Consider the following 18221-nt stretch of genomic DNA (forward strand, 5'->3'; position numbering starts at 1 on the left):
TTCCCATTCTCCTTTGTTAAAATGGATCAGAGGTCCTTCCTCTTGTTAAAAGCCAGCCAGTTCTTCCATCCTTTCCTGTATATAATTTATTGTTTCTCTGCATCTTTTCCTAAATTGTCAGTCTCTACTAGAGTGTATGTGTCATCATGGAAACTAACCCATTTGCCCGCCTGGTCGTAGGCAGCCATCTTGTGAGGGTGTGATGGTCTACATCACACCCTCACAAGATGGCTGCCTACGACCAGGCTGGAATGGGGGTTAGTTAGGGACAACCAAACGACTGACCAGCAGGCTGTGGTGGAGTGACCAGGCCGGTGAGGGGGCTGTGAGGAGTGACTAGGCCAACAGGGGGGGGCAGTTGGGGGTGATCAAGTCATCAGGGGGAGAATTTGGGGGAGATTAGGCTGGCAGGAGGGGCAGTGAAAGGCAACTAGGCCAGCAGGGGTGCAGTTGGGGGCAACCAGACCAGCAGGGGGGGGCAGTTAGGGGTGACCAGGCAGGCAGGTGAGCGATAAGGAGCCAGCGGTCCAGGATTATGAGAAGGATGTCCCAGATTGTAGAGGGTGCAGGCTGGGCTGAGGGGACCCCACCCCTGTGCACAAATTTTGAGCATGGGGCCTCTAGTAAGTAAATAAATAGGTATTCAGTAATACCTAAATTAATAAACCTTGTGTTTTCCTCACATTTCCTTCCATGTACAGCCCCATATCCTTTTCAATTCACAATAAAAGTTCTGAAAAATTATGTACCCTTACTTCTTCACTTCTTTTTTTAAAATTTCTTTATTGATTAAGGTATTACATATTTGTCCTCATTCCCCCATTCCCATTCCAAACCCCTCCCCACGCATGCCCTCACTCCTCTGTTGTCTGTGATCTCACTCATCTGTGTGAAATAATGAACAACATAAACCGATGAACAAAAACAGACCCAGAGACAGAGACGCATCTATCAGACAGTCAAACTTCTTCACTTCTTTATCATATGGTTGATCTTCAACCTTTTGCATACAGATTTTCATCATGAGTGTTCCTCCAAAGCTGCTCTACTTCAAGTCATAAAATGGTTTTCACACTTCAAAATGTAATGGTGAAACGTATCCACATTTTATAAACTCTTCCCAAGACTTCCTTACCCTTTTCCTGCCTTACTTTTCTTCTTAAAACTATACACTATCTAACATACCAAAGCTCTTATGTTTTATATTTTTTAAAAATGTAAAACATAAGTGTCTTGTCTGCCTCCCTTCTCCAGAATATTGTCTCCATAATTGCAGATATGTTTGCCCACTCTCTTTACTGTTGCTTCTCTGGTGCCTGAAGAATCTCCAGTGCAGGAGAGATTTTAAGTTTATATTCTGTATGGAAAGACTGGATATTCTGTCTTCAAATAACTAGCTCATTAGATTTATTGATCACTACTGAAACATCTTTCTCCCTCTTGGCTTCTAAGATAATACAGCATTTTATTCCCTAATTCAAAGATTTCAACTTTTCAGTGTCCTTTGTTGAGTTATTGTTTCTCTATTTTATTTCAAAGTTTAAGGCTATATCCTTGGTATTATTACTTTCTATATATATTTTCCCCAGTAACTTTATTTCATTTATTTATTTTTTCTTTATTAAGGTATTACATATGTGTCCTTATCCCCCCAAACTCTCCCACCCACACACACACACTCATGCACTCACCCCCCTGGTGTCTGTGTCCATTGGTTAGGCTTATATGCATGCATACAATTCCTTTGGTTGATCTCTCCCCCTTGCTCCCACCCTCCCCTATCTACCCTCCAAGGTTTGATGGTCTGATCGATGCTTCTCTGTCTCTGGAACTGTTTTTGTTCATTAGTTTATGTTGTTCATTATATTCAATAAATGAGTGAGATCATGTGATATTTATCTTTCTCTGACTGACTTATTTTACTTAGCATAATGCTCACCAGTTCCATCCATGCTGTTGCAAATGCTAAGAATTCTTTCTTTTTCACAGCAGCATAGTATTCCATTGTGTAGATGTACCATTGTTTTCTAATCCACTCATCTGCTGATGGACACTTAGGCTGTTTCCAAATCTTAGCTATGGTCAATTGTGCTGCTATGAACATAGGGATGCATATATTTTTTTCTGATTGGTGTTTCTAGCTTCTTGAGATATATTCCTAGAAGTGAGATCACTGGGTCAAATGGGAGTTCCATTTTTAGTTTTTTGAGGAGACTCCATACTGTTCTCCACAGTGGCTGCACCAGTCTGCATTCCCACCAGCAGTGCACGAGGGTTCCTTTTTCTCTGCATCCTCACCAGCTCCCCAGCTCCCCAGTAATTTTATTTGTATCCATAACAGTTAATTAAATATAAATTATTTGAAATTAATATTCCCATCCAGACCCTTCCTGGTTTCTCCACATGTGTGTATCTATCTCCCTACTTGACCAACCTCCTTAAATGTTTTTAGGCACTTTAAATTTAGCATGACCATGTTAGAAAGTTTGATTTTTTTTCTCTAATCTATTCCTCATTCAGCATGCCCCATCAGAGTAAAAGATACCACCTTACACCTAGTGGCAAAAACAAGCATCCATGAATTCTCTGTGATTGCTCATATACATTCACATCTACCTGATGCATCATTAGAAGTACCTAGTGTGGTATATGGTTATAAGCTAAAATGTTAAGCCCCCACTTCTTTACACCCAAAGTATATAAAATGTGTTCACTTGTCTCTTCTTAACTGCCATTTAACTATCTCAAACTATATTGCCTTTAATTCTAAACCACTATATCATACTATCCCTGTTCTTTTTTTCCTATTATTTCTTCTCTTTACTGAACCTATTATTTCTTCTCTTTACTGAATAGCTAAAGGATGTATTAAAACATAAAATTGATATTGTGACCTCCATGTTTAAATAGCTTCCAACTGATCTGGAAAAAAAAATACTTTTTGAAAGTTTGCAAAATCTTCCTTGATCTGGACTGTGAGCTCTTTTTAAAATTTATCTTGCACTTCCCTTAGTGTGCTTGCTGAGTTCAGGTACATTGTTTTTCCAGCAGGTCCTAAAAGAAGGAATCTTTTGGAAAGTGGGCTTTGGTGTATTTCAATTTATTTTTCCATATGCCTGTAATCATCTGCCTTCTACTCTCTACATGGCAGATTCTTCATTTTACAAATCCCAGGTAAATATATCCTTCATGGCGAACCTTCTCTGACAAATCAGTTCAACAATTAGCTTCCCATTATTATTTCTAGGAAATAGAATGCTTACTTCTTAGCACATCAAAAGCTGTACATTTTTAATTTGATTTTCTTTATTGTCTACAGCTAAATATAGTGTCAACTCTATTTTACCCAGACCTTGCCTTTCACATTCACAGTAGAATCACAGCACCTAACTTTATACTGAGTGTAAGCCATAGATTATTAACTAGTTGATAAATCAAATAATAAAAATATGTTTACAATAATGTTTTATAATAATTATAGTTTAGAAACCATTTCATAGCTTCTGCCAAGGTAATTTATATTCATGAACAATTTAACAATCCTGGACAGTAGACCTGTTTAGCCATCCCATCGAATAAAAGAGTAATATGCAAATTGACCATACCTCTGCTACACCCACAAGCCACAATCACCAGCCAATCAGGAGCAAGTATGTAAATTAACCCAACCAAGATGGCTGCAGCCATGGAGCGAGCAGGAGGCTTGGTTTCCCCATCAATGGAGGAAGCCACGCTTCCCACATACCTGGTCGGCTGCGGACTCCACTCAAGGCTACAAAGTTTCAATTATAGAAGATAAATAAATCCCAACAAAAATGGCAGCAGCCATTGAGCTGGAGAGAGCAGGAGGCTTGAGTTGCCCCCATGATGGATGAAGCCAAGCTTCCACAGCCCTGGCCTGCTTTGGCCTCTACTCAAGTCTACAAAGTTTCAATTGTAGAATATAAATAAATCCCAGATACCAGGGTCTCCGCTTGGGTCACCGGGGGGCATGGCCAGCCTGCAAACCACCACAGGCCCCTAGCCCAGGCTGCCCCAAATCCCAAGGGAACTCCCATCCTGATCCAGGACACCCTTCAGAACAAACCAGCTGGCCCCCACCCGTGCACCAGTCCTCTATCTTCTTATATAATAAAAGAGTAATATGCAAATTGACCATCACTCCAACACACAAGATGGCTGCCCCCATGTGGTCAAAGATGGCTGCTCCAATGTGGACACAAGATGGCCACCACAAGATGGCCAGCAGGAGAGGGAAGTTGGGAGGGACCAGGCCTGCAAGGGAGGGCAGTTGTGGGCGATCAGGCCAGCAGGAGAGAGCAGTTGGGAGGGACCAGGCCAGCAAAAGAGGGCAGTTGGGGGCGATCAAGCCTGTAGGGGAGGGCAGTTAGGAGTGACCAGGCTGGCAGAGGAGGGAAGTTGGGAGCGACCAGGCCTGCAGGGAAGGGCAGTTGGGGGGCACCCAGGCCTGCAGGGGAGGGCAGTAAGAGGCAAACAGTCTGGCAGGGGAGCAGTTAGGCATCAATCAGGCTGAAAAGGAGTGGTTAGGGGGTGATCAGGCTGGCCGGCAGAAGTCGTTAGAGGCAATCAGGAAGGCAGGCAGGCAAGCAGTTGGGAGCCAGCAGTCTTAGATTGTGAGAGGGATGTCCGACTGCCCGTTTAGGCCCGATCCCAAATGGGCAGTTGGACATCCCTTGAGGAGTCCCAGATTGGAGAGGGTGCAGGCTGGGCTGAGGGACACCCCCCCGTGCACGAATTTTGTGCACCAGGCCTCTAGTATTTTTCATAACAGAACTAGTGCTCAGAAAAATTCAGCTAATGGCATCTTGGGAGAAAATGATCGAGGCATGGTATGAATTCAAAGATTTATGGTATAGTGTATGATTATAAGCTTAAATTTCAAACAGCTACCTCTACAAAAGTCAATATTATTGAAAGAACTTTTACCCTTCATCCCACTTCACATCTTTATTCTTTCTTTTTTATACTCATGGTAAAGGAGACTACTTTTATGCCTTGACACTCATTGATATGTGAAGATTGTTATAAATATTTAAAAATGCTAAATTGGGACTTTGAAAAACATTCCATGGCAAAACTTACTTCTTATATCAAAGTACAGGTATTACTTTATTATCCATCATGTTAGATAGAACTAAGATGGTAGTTAATTCAATGTTCTGCTTAAATTAAACTTTATTTATGTTGCTTTAAATTGTTCTGTTACCCATTGTTCTAAAGCCTTTAATATATAAAAAAAAAACTACTTGGAAAAATGCAAATCAATTTTCTTTGTACAGTAGTAAAGTTTTTGCAACATACATTTATCTAACTTTTCAACATATATGAATGCACAAGAAAGGGTCCTTAAAGCCCAGATATCTATAGCTCTCTCTAAAAATGATTTGTTTTCTCTCTTTTGATATGGTTCACAATCACCATTACATTTTACAGTGAAGCTCAGTATGTCATAAATTCTAGAAAAGTTTCTATAAAATTAGAGACATCATGAAATGGAAGAGATCTCAAGATTTTTGATTTATCTCTATACCCAGTACAGGATCTATTTCTGAAATAAACTTTATAAGTAACTATTCAATTTCTATTTGCATACTTTCAGTGAATAGATATTTAAAATTAAAAGACATAAAACAGTAGCTTTGATTTAGCACTAAATTTTGCTAGATAGACTATCAAGTAAGTTATCATACATAATTAATTCTCATAACACTCCAACAAGATAAATGTGATTAACTATATTTTGCATGTTAAAGAGTTTATGTCTCAAGATCTTCCTTTTTGTTTTTATTTGAAAGTTAGCATTCATGCTTTGTGCTATTAAAAATAAGCTTAGGTAAATCGAAATATTCTAGTAAAGTGAATATAATAAAAGTTTCTTAGATGCAAAATAATGGGATAGTGATCAATTATGTTATTAATGAGTATAGACTTCTGAGTGATATTATTGATGTGTTTTCTGATTTTATTAATATAAATCTAGAGAAGTAATGAGATGATACTGGTGTTGTCTGCTATAAGATTGAAAAACTGAATATTTATATTATTTCTCACTCTTAACAGCTTATAGCAAAAACCAAAATGCAAGCACTGACAAAATGGGAGGTATTGGCATTGTGACATCAATAGATAAATTTCAGCAACTGTTGAGAATTAGTGACTAATGAAACAGGAAAAGAATGAAGAAGCCTAAACCATAGGCAAAAGGACTAGGGCAGAAAGAGAAGCATATTATTCCTGTAGAATATCATATTAGCTCAGATGTTAGAAACTGTGGGTATATAGAAGCAGTGTGTGAAATGGAGAAGAATAAAAGAAGATTCACTGACAACACCCAAGCCCGCACACATGCATACATGCACATTCCCACATGCATTACACCCCCTCCAATGCATTCATCACCCCAAAAGGGGGTGCTGATAAGAGAGAGTTAGATTCTAAAAATTAAAAAAAGATATACTAGTATAATTAGAAAAAGTTTAGTAGTCAGTGTCCCATAACAAGAACATTCTATTAAGGCATTCCAATGGATTCTCCACTGCTTTTTCATCTTAATGGACAAAGCCTGCAGTTGAAAAGCCTAATCACATGACTTTGGCTCCCAATCAGCTTTCTAAGTATCTTATCCCTATATATAAAATAATAAGCTATACTTACCACATATTGTATAAGCCCAAATATAAGAACATAAAAGACCAGTTAAAAATTATGACCTGTAATAAAACAAAAAAATTAAGGGTAAATATAATAAACAAAAGGATAATACATCAATAATATAAGAATAGAAAGCTACATAAGAGAAATATTTAAGGATAGCATCCAGCTTTTAAAATTATAAAAAATCAGTAGAATGTTTAAAAAGAAAATATATCAAAATGAAAAAAAAAATAATATAAAAAGAAAAGACTGTGAGTTAGAAACTATAAACTTAGAGGACTAATTCGTAATAACAAAACATGCATGATAATAAATTATAAGCTAATTTATAAAATAATCATAAAAATATTTACTCAGCACATATATTAGGGGAAAAAACTTCACATTAAGATATATCATTTTGAAATTAAAATAAAGCAAGTAAAATTTCTCTCAAATCCCAAAACAATACATCCTCACCTTGATAATAATAACAAGACTAACTATAACAACTTATTATAAAAGAATTAAAATCAGGCTGATCATTTTTCTAATGAGCTTTGCTGTGAGCTAGAAACCATGTTGTTCTTAACAAGTTACTTTGGACATGTTCCAGTAAAATAAGAAAATAAACTTAACACAGAAAATGTCAAAACAAAGAGAGTAGCTAAGAATCTGTTCAGTAGGCCAAAAGAAAATCAATGAACATGAGAGTAACAAGGTGGAGTTGACTGAATCAAGATTTTGAAGACAAAGAGTAATTCTAGAGATCTGACTAAGCCTTTGGGCAAACTCTAGGAATAACAACAACAACAAAAAAAATGGTATAAGGAAATGAATCATAGTGCATTAATTGGCTTTTAAATAAAAATATATACATGATAGCAAAAGTGATGGACTGAAATATGTCTCCCAAAAACATGCCACTTTGGCATAAAAATTATTTTGACCTAAAGGCACTTGAAAAATATCAGGTACAAGAAGGGTACTTGACTTTCTTCCCTACTACACCCCCACAGTTTTCCTTTCCTTGAAAGCAGTAGATAAAAATCCCCGAAAGAAGATATTCTTATACCAGAGGGAAAGTAAATTCTTATCATGACAGACTAAAAGTTAAAACAGAGAATTCTGTACAAACAGACCTTGTTAAAATAATTCTTATATTCCTTTAGGCTCCCCACATATTTAGTCACTTGTCCACAATTGCCTTTATTTGTTCACCCTCCTGTAAAACCATTTAGTCTTACCACTTCTTTAGGTTTTCTTCTCATCACGAGGGCTCCTGTGGTATGTAAAATTTACATTAAATATATTTGTATGCCTTTCTCCTGTTGATATCTCTTATATAAATTTAATTCTCAGACTCATCCAAAACCCTTAAGAGGGTTGAGGTAAAATTTTGCTTCCCCTACAATACTATGCAGTGTCTTTTTATTTTCAACTTCTGGAATAACACAATATATCCATGGCTATAAACCTGTTGCTAAGTAAAAGATTCTCTAGAAATTATGAATCTCAGTCATTAGTGATATAAACATTGGAAATGTCCAAACCTGTACAGAATTTTTATGAGTTTAGTTGAGCCAAACTGATGACAATTGCCTGGAAGCAAAATCTAATGGATGAAGAAAATGCTCTGGATAATGACAGGTTTACAGCTTATTTTATACATTAGATTTAAAGGAGGAGACATACAGGTGTTACATAAGACCCATTGGTGGTCCATTAGGGAGGTGGGAGAAAACAAAGCAGGAAAATTTCTGAGGCTGGATAAAAAGTAAAATGCTGAGACATATACTTCTTTTACATTGATAGGTATAGGATACTTAACAATTGACACTTACAGCACTCATAAATGGTATTCCAGGAACAAGATAACAATGAAGGGTTCTATCATCTCCTGCTTTGCGGGTAAGGTTGTACTCTGAGGGGTCCAGAAAAAGGGTAATACTCAGACATTCCAAGGGTATGTTATCTTAGATGTAAAAACACAATAGACAGGCTTACTTAAGGTAAAGATTGAACTTTGTCAAGGAAGCTACAGGCCTGGGATGTGACTATCTGCCATCACTTTCTTATAGTTAGGAATGTTGATGTTCAGACCATCTTATGTGCTTACTTTCAGTCGCTGAGTTTGTAGGGTCTGCCATGCAAGACTCCCCTGAGCTTGTGAGGTTTAGTATGCGGTCCTTATTTTGTCCACAGTGTATTCAAAATTTTAATTATTGAAATATTTCACATAAAGCATATTGTTTCCAAACAAGAAAAAAAAAATCAGAAGCTATAAATTTATATTTCTACTAGAGGTCCAGTGCACAAATCTGTGCATGCGAAGGGTCTGGCTGGCCCAGCCCCAATTGGGGTGGATCAGGGCCAGGCTAGCCATGGGGGGAGGGGCCATGGGCAATTGGCCAGCGTGCCACCCTGATTGGAGTGGGGAGGCTGATTGGGGTGGGCTGGCAGTGGGGAGGGGCTGTGAGCAGCGTGGCCAATCGGCCCCACCCCCAATTGGTGTGGGGAGGCCAATCAGGGACAGGGTCAGCTGGGGGGAGTGGCCACAGGTGATAGCCACTGGCCTTGCCCCTGATCAGAGTGGGGGGGGGACAATTGGAGGTGGAGCTGGCTGGGGGGAAGGGCCTCAGGACGATCAGGGTGGTGGGGGATGATCAGGGGTGGGACCGGTCCTGATAAGGGGCTGTGGGCGGTGGGCCAGCTGGCCCCAACCTTGAATGGGGTGGAGGGACTGATTGGGGGCCAGTAGCTTGGGGGAGGGGCCATGGGTGATTGGCTGGCCGGCCTCAGCCCTGATTGGTGTGAGGGAGCTGATTGGGGGCAGAGCTGACTGGGGGAAGGGGCCACGGACTGATCGGGGTGGTGAGGGCCCATTGGAGGCGAGGCCGACCTGGGGGAGGGGCCACAGGCAGTTGGCTGACTGGCCCCTCCCCTAATTGGGGTGGGGGGGCCGATCTGGGGTGGGGCCGGGTGGGGGGGAGGCTGCAGGAGGTTGGCCAGCTGGCCCTGCGCCCTATTGGTGTAAGGGGGACGATCGGGTGTGGGGCCAGCCAGAGGGAGGGCCTGCGGAGGTTGGCTGCCAGCCCCATCCATGATCGGCCGGTTTGCTGGCCTCAGTGGCATCATAGCAACCAGTTGCTCTGGTAGTTACAGTGTTCTGGTCACTAGCTTTATATAGACATATCAACAATAGAAGGCAGGAACTTATTGCTTTTCCTTTTAGATGAAATTTGCTTTTCCTAATTTCTCATAGTCTCCAAACTATTAGCCCACTGCAACAAAAGAAGTAAATCATTTTTTTCCAGTAATATTATACTTAGATTTATATTACCCATAAAACAGTTAAAAATGAATTCTTGCCCTGTCAGTGTTGCTCAGTGGTTGAGCATTGACCCATGAACCAAGGAGGTCACAGTTCGATTCCTGGTCAGGGCACATGCCTGGGTTGTGGGCTCAATCCCCAGGAGGGGTCATGCAGGAGGCAGCTGGTCAATGATTCTCTCTCATTATTGATGTGTTTAATCTCTCTCTCCCTCTCCCTTCCTCTCTGAAATCAATAAAAATAAGTTTTTAAAAATGAATTTTTTTCATACACAGTGTTTTATAAGGCTGTTCTAAAAATATTACAAAGTCAGTGACTTAAAACAACAGAAATTCTTTCACAGTTTATTCTTTCAGAGGCAGGAGTCCAAAATCTAGGTGTTGGCAAGGCCACACTCCCTCCAACAGCTCTAGGGGAGAATTATTCCTTACCTTTTCCAGCTTCTGGTAGATCTAGAAGTCCCTTTCAATGGGACTGCATCACTACATCTCTGCCCCTGTTTTCACATGGCTTTCCCTCTTGTTTATCTGAGTCTCAAACCCCCCTTTGCCTTTCTCTTATAGTTAAACCTGCCATTGGATTTAGATCTGACACTGAATCTAAGATACGTATCAAGACCATTTTTCAAAATGTAATCACATTGACAGATTCCAGGATGAGGACATGGGTGTATCTTTTGGAAGACAACCATTGAACCCATTATGCCATGCTTACAATATTGAAAAGAAACCATTGTTAGAATAAAATGCTCCTTGAAAAATGGGAGGCATCATATTACTTGGAGGAAAAAAGCTAATTCTTAAGTTTAATTTTTAAAAGCATATATGCATTGATTGACTACAGCTTGAGTCACATGGGGGAAAATGTTACTCTTGTACAGAAATAGACACATAATACAAAATTTACAGCCCAGATATAGAACTGCAATTATGATTATAAAAATAATGTATAAACCATTGCAAAAATTCAATTGTATATTAAGTGAAAACTTTTAATAAATGGTGAATGTATGATAGAGTGCCTAATGCATATAACAAAAACCAGTTGTTCTAAATATAATTATACATTTATTAATGTAAATTCAACTACAAAATTTTAAAACTTTATCCTTGGAACATATGAATAAAAATCTACTGAAATTCTGTGGGAAAAATAAAAATAAATTTTGGTATTTTCTATTGTAGCTGGTGAGTACACAAATATAAAAAACTAGAGGCCCAGTGCACAAAATTCGTGCACAGGGGTGTGTGTCCCTCAGCCCAGTCTGCACCCTCTCCAATCTGGGACCCCTTGAGAGATGTTTGACTGCCCATTTAGGCCCGATCCTACTGGGATCAGGCCTAAACGGGCAGTCAAACATCTCTCACAATCCAGGACTGCTGGCTCCCAACTGCTCGCCTGCCTGCCTTCCTGATTGCCCCTAACCACTTCTGCCTACCAGCCTAATCACCCCCTAACCACTCACCTGCCAGTCTTATTGCCCATAATTTCCCTCCCCTGCCAGCATGGTCACCCCTAACTGCCCTCCCCTGAAGGCCTGGTCACCCTTAACTGCCCTCTCCTGCTGGCATGGTCCCCCCAATTGCCCTCCCCTGCAGGCCTGGTCCCCCCCAACTGCTCTCCCCTGCAGGCCTGGGTCCCCCCCAACTGCCTTTCCCTGCAGGCCCCGTAGCCCCCAACTTTCCTCCTCTGCTGGCCTGGTCACCCCTAACTGCCCTCCCCTGCAGGCTTGATCGCCCCCAACTCCCCTCCTTTGCAGGCCAGGTACCCCCAACTGCTCTCCCCTCCTGGCCTGATTGCCCACAACTGCCCTCCCTTGCAGGCCTGGTACCTCCCAACTGCCCTCCCCTGCTGGCCTGATCACCCACAACTGCCCTCCCTTGCAGGCCTGGTCCCTCCCAACTGCCCTCCCCTGCTGGCCATCTTGTGGCAGCCATCTTGTGTCCAAATGGGGGCAGCCATCTTTTTCCACATGGGGGCAGCCATCTGGTGTGTTGGAGTGATGGTCAATTTGCATACTACTCTTTTATTAGATAGGCTAGTACATGACTACATTTAACTGCTAATTTTTATTTAGTTAAATACCTATTGGACTTGATGCTCAAAATACTCAATACTTTAATATTATATATATATTTTTAAGTAATTCCTGGAAGTACTTAAATCTTCATGCAGATTAATCTAAATAAATTTTAATATAGACCAGGGGTAAGAGAAATAAATTTAAAAGCCCACAAGCTAAATCTGGCCAAACTTGTGTCAAGGAGAAAATTCTGTGATGTCCTAATTTAAATTACAGCAGTGAGAGGGTGGAAGGAAGAGACCAGAAGTGGTTAATCAGTTAACAACTGCAGGGCAAAACTCACAAAGACTGCTTATATTCCTGCGTGTTTATTGAAACTTTGAATTCACTTCCAAGGTGGCTATTTCCACTTTATCTAATAGAGAACAGCAGGAGTGCCTGCGCCCCAGGAGCATCTGCTTCAACTTTTCAGGCGGTTGTCCACACCAAAGGAGCAAACACTTCTTTAGGGACTCTGCGCCTGTTTCAGAACCGCCCCTGCTTCACCCTATTTCACCCACCTTATCTGTAACCAATGTAAATTCGTTCAAACCCACTTACAGCTGTCACCCCCTCCTTGATGTGTAAAGGAGCCCACCAGCTCCTGCACAGCACACATGCTTCTCCACCCAGCGCTGCTGCTGTGGTTTAGACGTCATGCCTCAGCACCTGGTCCTTTACGACCCCATCAACGCTTTCTTTTAAAAGGCCTTTCGCTGTATAAGTTTTTTTTGTTTTGCTTTACACCTGCTTTGTAAATAAAGTTTTATTGGAACACCAGTACACTCCTTGGTTTATCTGTTGTCTATGGTTGTTTTCCCAATACCACAGCAGAAGTAATTGTAACACAGAGCCCACAAAGCCTACATTACTTAGTACCAGGCATTTTACAGAAAATGTTTGCCAACCCCTGCTATTGTTCAGCATGTGCAATAAAACTTGCTGAGATAATTAAAATATTCTGTATGGGCTCTCCAATAAGATTGCTAGGAGTCACATGAGGCTGCTGTTGAGGATTTGAATTGTGGCTAATGTGAGTGAGAAACTGAATTGTTAGTTTACCTATTTTAATTTTAATTTAAGTACTCACATGCGACTAGTGGCTATGTTACCAGACAGTGCAACTATAGATGGTGTTCCAGTTGTAGAATGCCATATCATTTTAGTTGAGAAATTTAATACATTGTGGTAGCTTTTTTCTCCCCCAAGGATTCAGGTTATAAATACGCTTGTTACACCATTCACAAGTAATTATTTCATGCTCAAAAGATAAATTTGAATAAAAAGTTATTGAATGTAATAATTAACACAGTGTTACAGACTTTTAAGATGTCATAGAAATATTAACACTTTTCTGGGTATGTTATATACACACCACCATTGACTATTACAAGGAGGAGGTTGATTTAAAATATGCTAAAGACATTTTTTTGACAATTGAAATAAATAAAGTTGTCCCTGTCATCTAGTAAAAATACATGGTTTAGTTTACTGAAAAGATGGAGTCAAAATTAGCTTTTTTTTTACATGAACCTATCTAAATAGTTTGAACATTTCTTAGTAATTACCCACAAGCATATGTATAAAATATATAATTCAATTTGTTCCTTCTTAGTGAAATGGTTTCTTTGGGAAACTCATTTGGTGAGTTTCATATGCAGATATTTGTTTACATAAACAAAAGTAATACTCTGAACTATATCCATATAAACTGTTGGAATAAATATTGAATTTTACAAAATGTTCTTTGATTTGCTAGTTTGTGAAAATGAACTAACATTTGTTCAATTCACTTCTCTCAATGAATATTGATAGTGTGAATGAAGAGTTTCAAGTGGAAGTTATTGAACTACAATAAAATATGACACAGAAAACTAAATATGATAATGCTGGTATATTAGAACTCGATAAATACATTGGGACATGTTATCATAGATATAAAAAACCATTGTGAAAAGATTATATCCATCTTTGGAAGCACTTGCAATGGTGAACAGCTGTATTCTTCTATAAAACTGAATATAATTATTTTTCCATGTTAAAAGATTCAAAGCTGACTTCTTATTGCATACCACAGCCCAAAGTATAAGAATGACATTGATAGTGCTTGGTATAGAAGAAAAGGTGACAAATAGCTAGAACCAAATAAAAGGAATAATAGATTTGAAAAATAGTATATGCCATCTTTAAATGTGTCTACTTTCTGTATCAAGTGTAAAATGCAATACTCAATATAATATAGATTATAATTGTATTGCTTATTTTATATTATATAAATAAAATAATGTTTTTGTATATAATAGTACATATATCAAATAATGTAGTATTACAATAAACCAAAATTTGAGTTTTATTTCTGGTAGTCACTTTTTCTATTTCTGTTCTGGTTCACTTACAGACTGGGGGCAAAGGTATGTTTATAGTTGTTCATGTGGAAAATAATACAATAATTAATACATAATAATAAAAGAATAAAATCCCGTTTTGCATACTCATAACCATAAACCTATTCTGCCCCACCCTGTATTTCTGTTTACTACATTGATTTTGTAGGCATTTGAGTTTCCAACTCTTAGAATTAACAAAACAAAGATGACTTCAATATGCTTACAGAAAGAATGTACATTATTAAACATAAGCATATATAAAACTACAATTGATAGTAGGAGATTTTAGAATGAAGAGCTATGTTGAAAAGTGTGGAAATTTAAATATACTGATCTTACAACAAATAATGGACAAGGTGTAACATCTGGATTATTCAAACAATAAAGTGCAATAATATTATTTATATTTATAAGTATAAAAGTGAAAATAAAATTATTATCAAATTAGAAGAGGTGAGTTTAGTTGGCATGAAATGTGGTAATTCTTTATAACTAAAGTAGTAAAGTGAGATTTAAAAAAGTGGAATAAATACAGTATATTCTTTAAAAATATGGAAGACAATGAAACCTTAAAAATAAATAAATTCCCCAAAAGAGTTTGACTTGGACTTATGAGGAGCACGTCAGGGATTATTGCTGCTCATTATAGTAATTTTTGGCCAGATGTGATTGTTTAATACAGCAGAACATTACTTTGTTAAAACTATTTAGAATATATTTAAAAATTTGAATAACAAACTACATCAAAATGACAAAAAGCACACTCTGGAATCTGATAAATTTTAAATACTTTCTCTTCTTGTAAAGAATCAAAAAGTGGGAGCAAGAACTGAATGCAGACTTCTTTTCTCCGTAGTGTCTAATAGACTCTTGCCTTTATTTTTAATAATGATGCATATAATTTTAAATATACACAATAAAATATCTACTGAAGAACTGCTCATCAATCATTCAATACTCCAAATTCATAAAACTAAAATTTTAATTGGGGACACAACTAAAAAGCAATTACATTAAATTTGATAACATATCAGGGAAAGTATACTAGTGTGGACTTACCTAGCAATAAGGTCTCACCTGGCCTAACCAGATCAGGGAATGTTTACTAGGGAAAGCTATATTTTACACTACATGACTTAGAGAGAATTCCTGAATGAGGTGTCACTGTCTATGACAGAACACTGTGTATGGAAGGTTTTGGGTAGTTCTAGAAATATAAATCCACCTATAACCCTCTTGAAAGGTACTTGATAACCAAGAATTCATCTGTTTGTCAGTTGCCTTCAAATGTCATCATTTGTATATTTGTAGGATCATGGTTAGTAAAGGCTTCCAAAGTGGTAATATATAGAAAATGAAATATAAAATTCATACTCATTGAAAAATGTACCTTTTAAACACAAATTATAAAGAAGTTAAAAAAAGTACTTTGTTCTTACCCATTGGCATTTATTTGTAGACTCGATACCACATCAGCCCCTCCTTACTACAAACAAGAACAGTCTCCTGCTGCCAGGAAACAACCTTCAAAATCAGAAAATTAACATTGATAAACTTTTACCATTTAACCCTCAGGCTATATTAAAATTTTGCCAACTACTCTAGTATTTTTTATAGTAAAAAAAAATCTAGTTCAGAATCATACATAGTATTTCCTTCACACTGGGAGGTTACATCCATTCCTTGTACGTTTTCCATTCTTAAGCATAAGTTCAATATATTTATTCATTCATTGACATCTCATAATAAATGGAACTCATGCTTTTATATTTTATTCAATGTGTTAGTATCTGTTAATACCATTATTCATTGTGATGTTAAAATTATTTTTAATTGGGACAGCAAAAGAAGCTCTTGCAAGTTGGCTTCTGTGTTCTTTTTTTTAAAATATATTTTATTGATTTTTTACAGAGAGGAAGGGAGAGGGATAGAAAGTTAGAAACATCGATGAGAGAGAAACATCGATCAGCTGCCTCCTGCACACCCCCTACTGGGGATGTGCCCGCAACCAAGGTACATGCCCTTAACCGGAATCGAACCCGGGACCTTTCAGTCTGCAGGCTGACGCTCTATCCACTGAGCCAAACCGGTTTCGGCAGCTTCTGTGTTCTTTTGACCACTTTATTTTTTAGTATACCAAGATGTTTTCGATTCATATTTGTAGTTTCTTTTTAAAAATGTTTTATTGAATTTATTAGGGTGACATTGATTAATAAAATTATATCGATTTTAGGTGTACAATTCTATAATACATCATCTGTATATTGTATTGTGTGTTTACTAGCCCAAATCAAGTCTCCTTCCATCATCATTTACCCTCCTTTCCCCTCTTTTACCTCCCCTACCTCCTTTCCCTTTGATAATCACCGTTTTATCTAAGATACTTTTCTTTTTTAGAGGAAAATGATATTTAGAAGTGAAAAACTGTGTTTTCATTACTCATTGCAAATCTATCATGGTGATTGAGGTATCACTAATTACAGGCCTTCTCATGAAGAGATCTCAGAAATATACATAGGAATGTACATATAGACATATACTTACATGATTAAGTCTATGTTTATGAAACTACCTACCTACCTTTCTATTATCTACCCAACTACCTATTTGAAAGCCATGTACTCATCCTAATGTATCCAATTTAACAACAAAGTATCCATTATGTTTTTCTCCCATTTTGTATTTATAACTGTCTTCTCTACTTCTAAGAAATTGGCTTTTGTCATCTCTAATATATTTACTTATTTGATTAATCCCCTGCATTTACCCAATCCTTTGTCTCTGCTGCATCCATCCCTTGTGCTGATATCCTTTACTCTGCTTGAGCTCTGACTTCCATTCTGGGTAGCTCTCCTATCCTACATGAACACCCTCTTCACCTATTAGATAATTTTAGATTTTAGTCTTTTTAATGCATATAGATAATCTTTGTGCATCCTAATTATTACTACAGACTTCATTTTTTTAAAGCTATCTGATTTTCTATTTAACACTAACATACATAGAAATATCTTGTTGACTATGTATTATAATTGATTAATATGTTATAGACATCATTGTCCATGTAGCTCAGAATAGTGACATATGTCAGGATTATATCCCCCGAAGTAGGCACATTATATATTCTTTCCATGGTAAGATAGCCTTTTCCCATTTAAGAGAGTAGTAAGATATTGTAATGTAATATCCAATAAGACTCAGATATGTATTTCAAAAATTAATATGATTACTTGGTTTTTAATCAGTGCACACATATATTAAATGTTATTAATATTATAGATAATTTGGTCTTAAAATGTATCCTTAAATTGTCTTCATGTATATGAACAAATATATGATGCTGTTTTAGTGTCTGTGAGTGGTATGTGTGTGCAATTAAAATTAGCGAAGATAGGAGAATTACTAAAATTCTGATTTTTTGAAGGAGTAGGTTCTGTGAGACTATAACTGCATGTAGAAATCCACTGAACAGGAAATGAGCATAACATTTTGGGAAAGAGCATATATTTTTTATCCGAGCATCTTGATATAAAACCCCAGTCTTCTCTTACTATGTATATGTGTTTTAGAAAAAAATTACTTGGCCAATTTATGTTTCAATCCTCCATCTACAAAATGATTAAAGCATATCTACCTCACTGAGTTATAATAAAATTAAATGTGTTATGGGATATACAAAAGCCTGACATATAGTATACACCATGTAATAATTATAGCAATATAAAAATATTTTTATCATAGATGATATTAATATTGCCTTCTCAAGGAATCTAAAATATAGTCC

Source organism: Cnephaeus nilssonii (genome assembly GCF_951640355.1).
Source record: "Cnephaeus nilssonii genome assembly, chromosome: 8".
Taxonomy (NCBI): Eukaryota; Metazoa; Chordata; class Mammalia; order Chiroptera; family Vespertilionidae; genus Cnephaeus; species Cnephaeus nilssonii.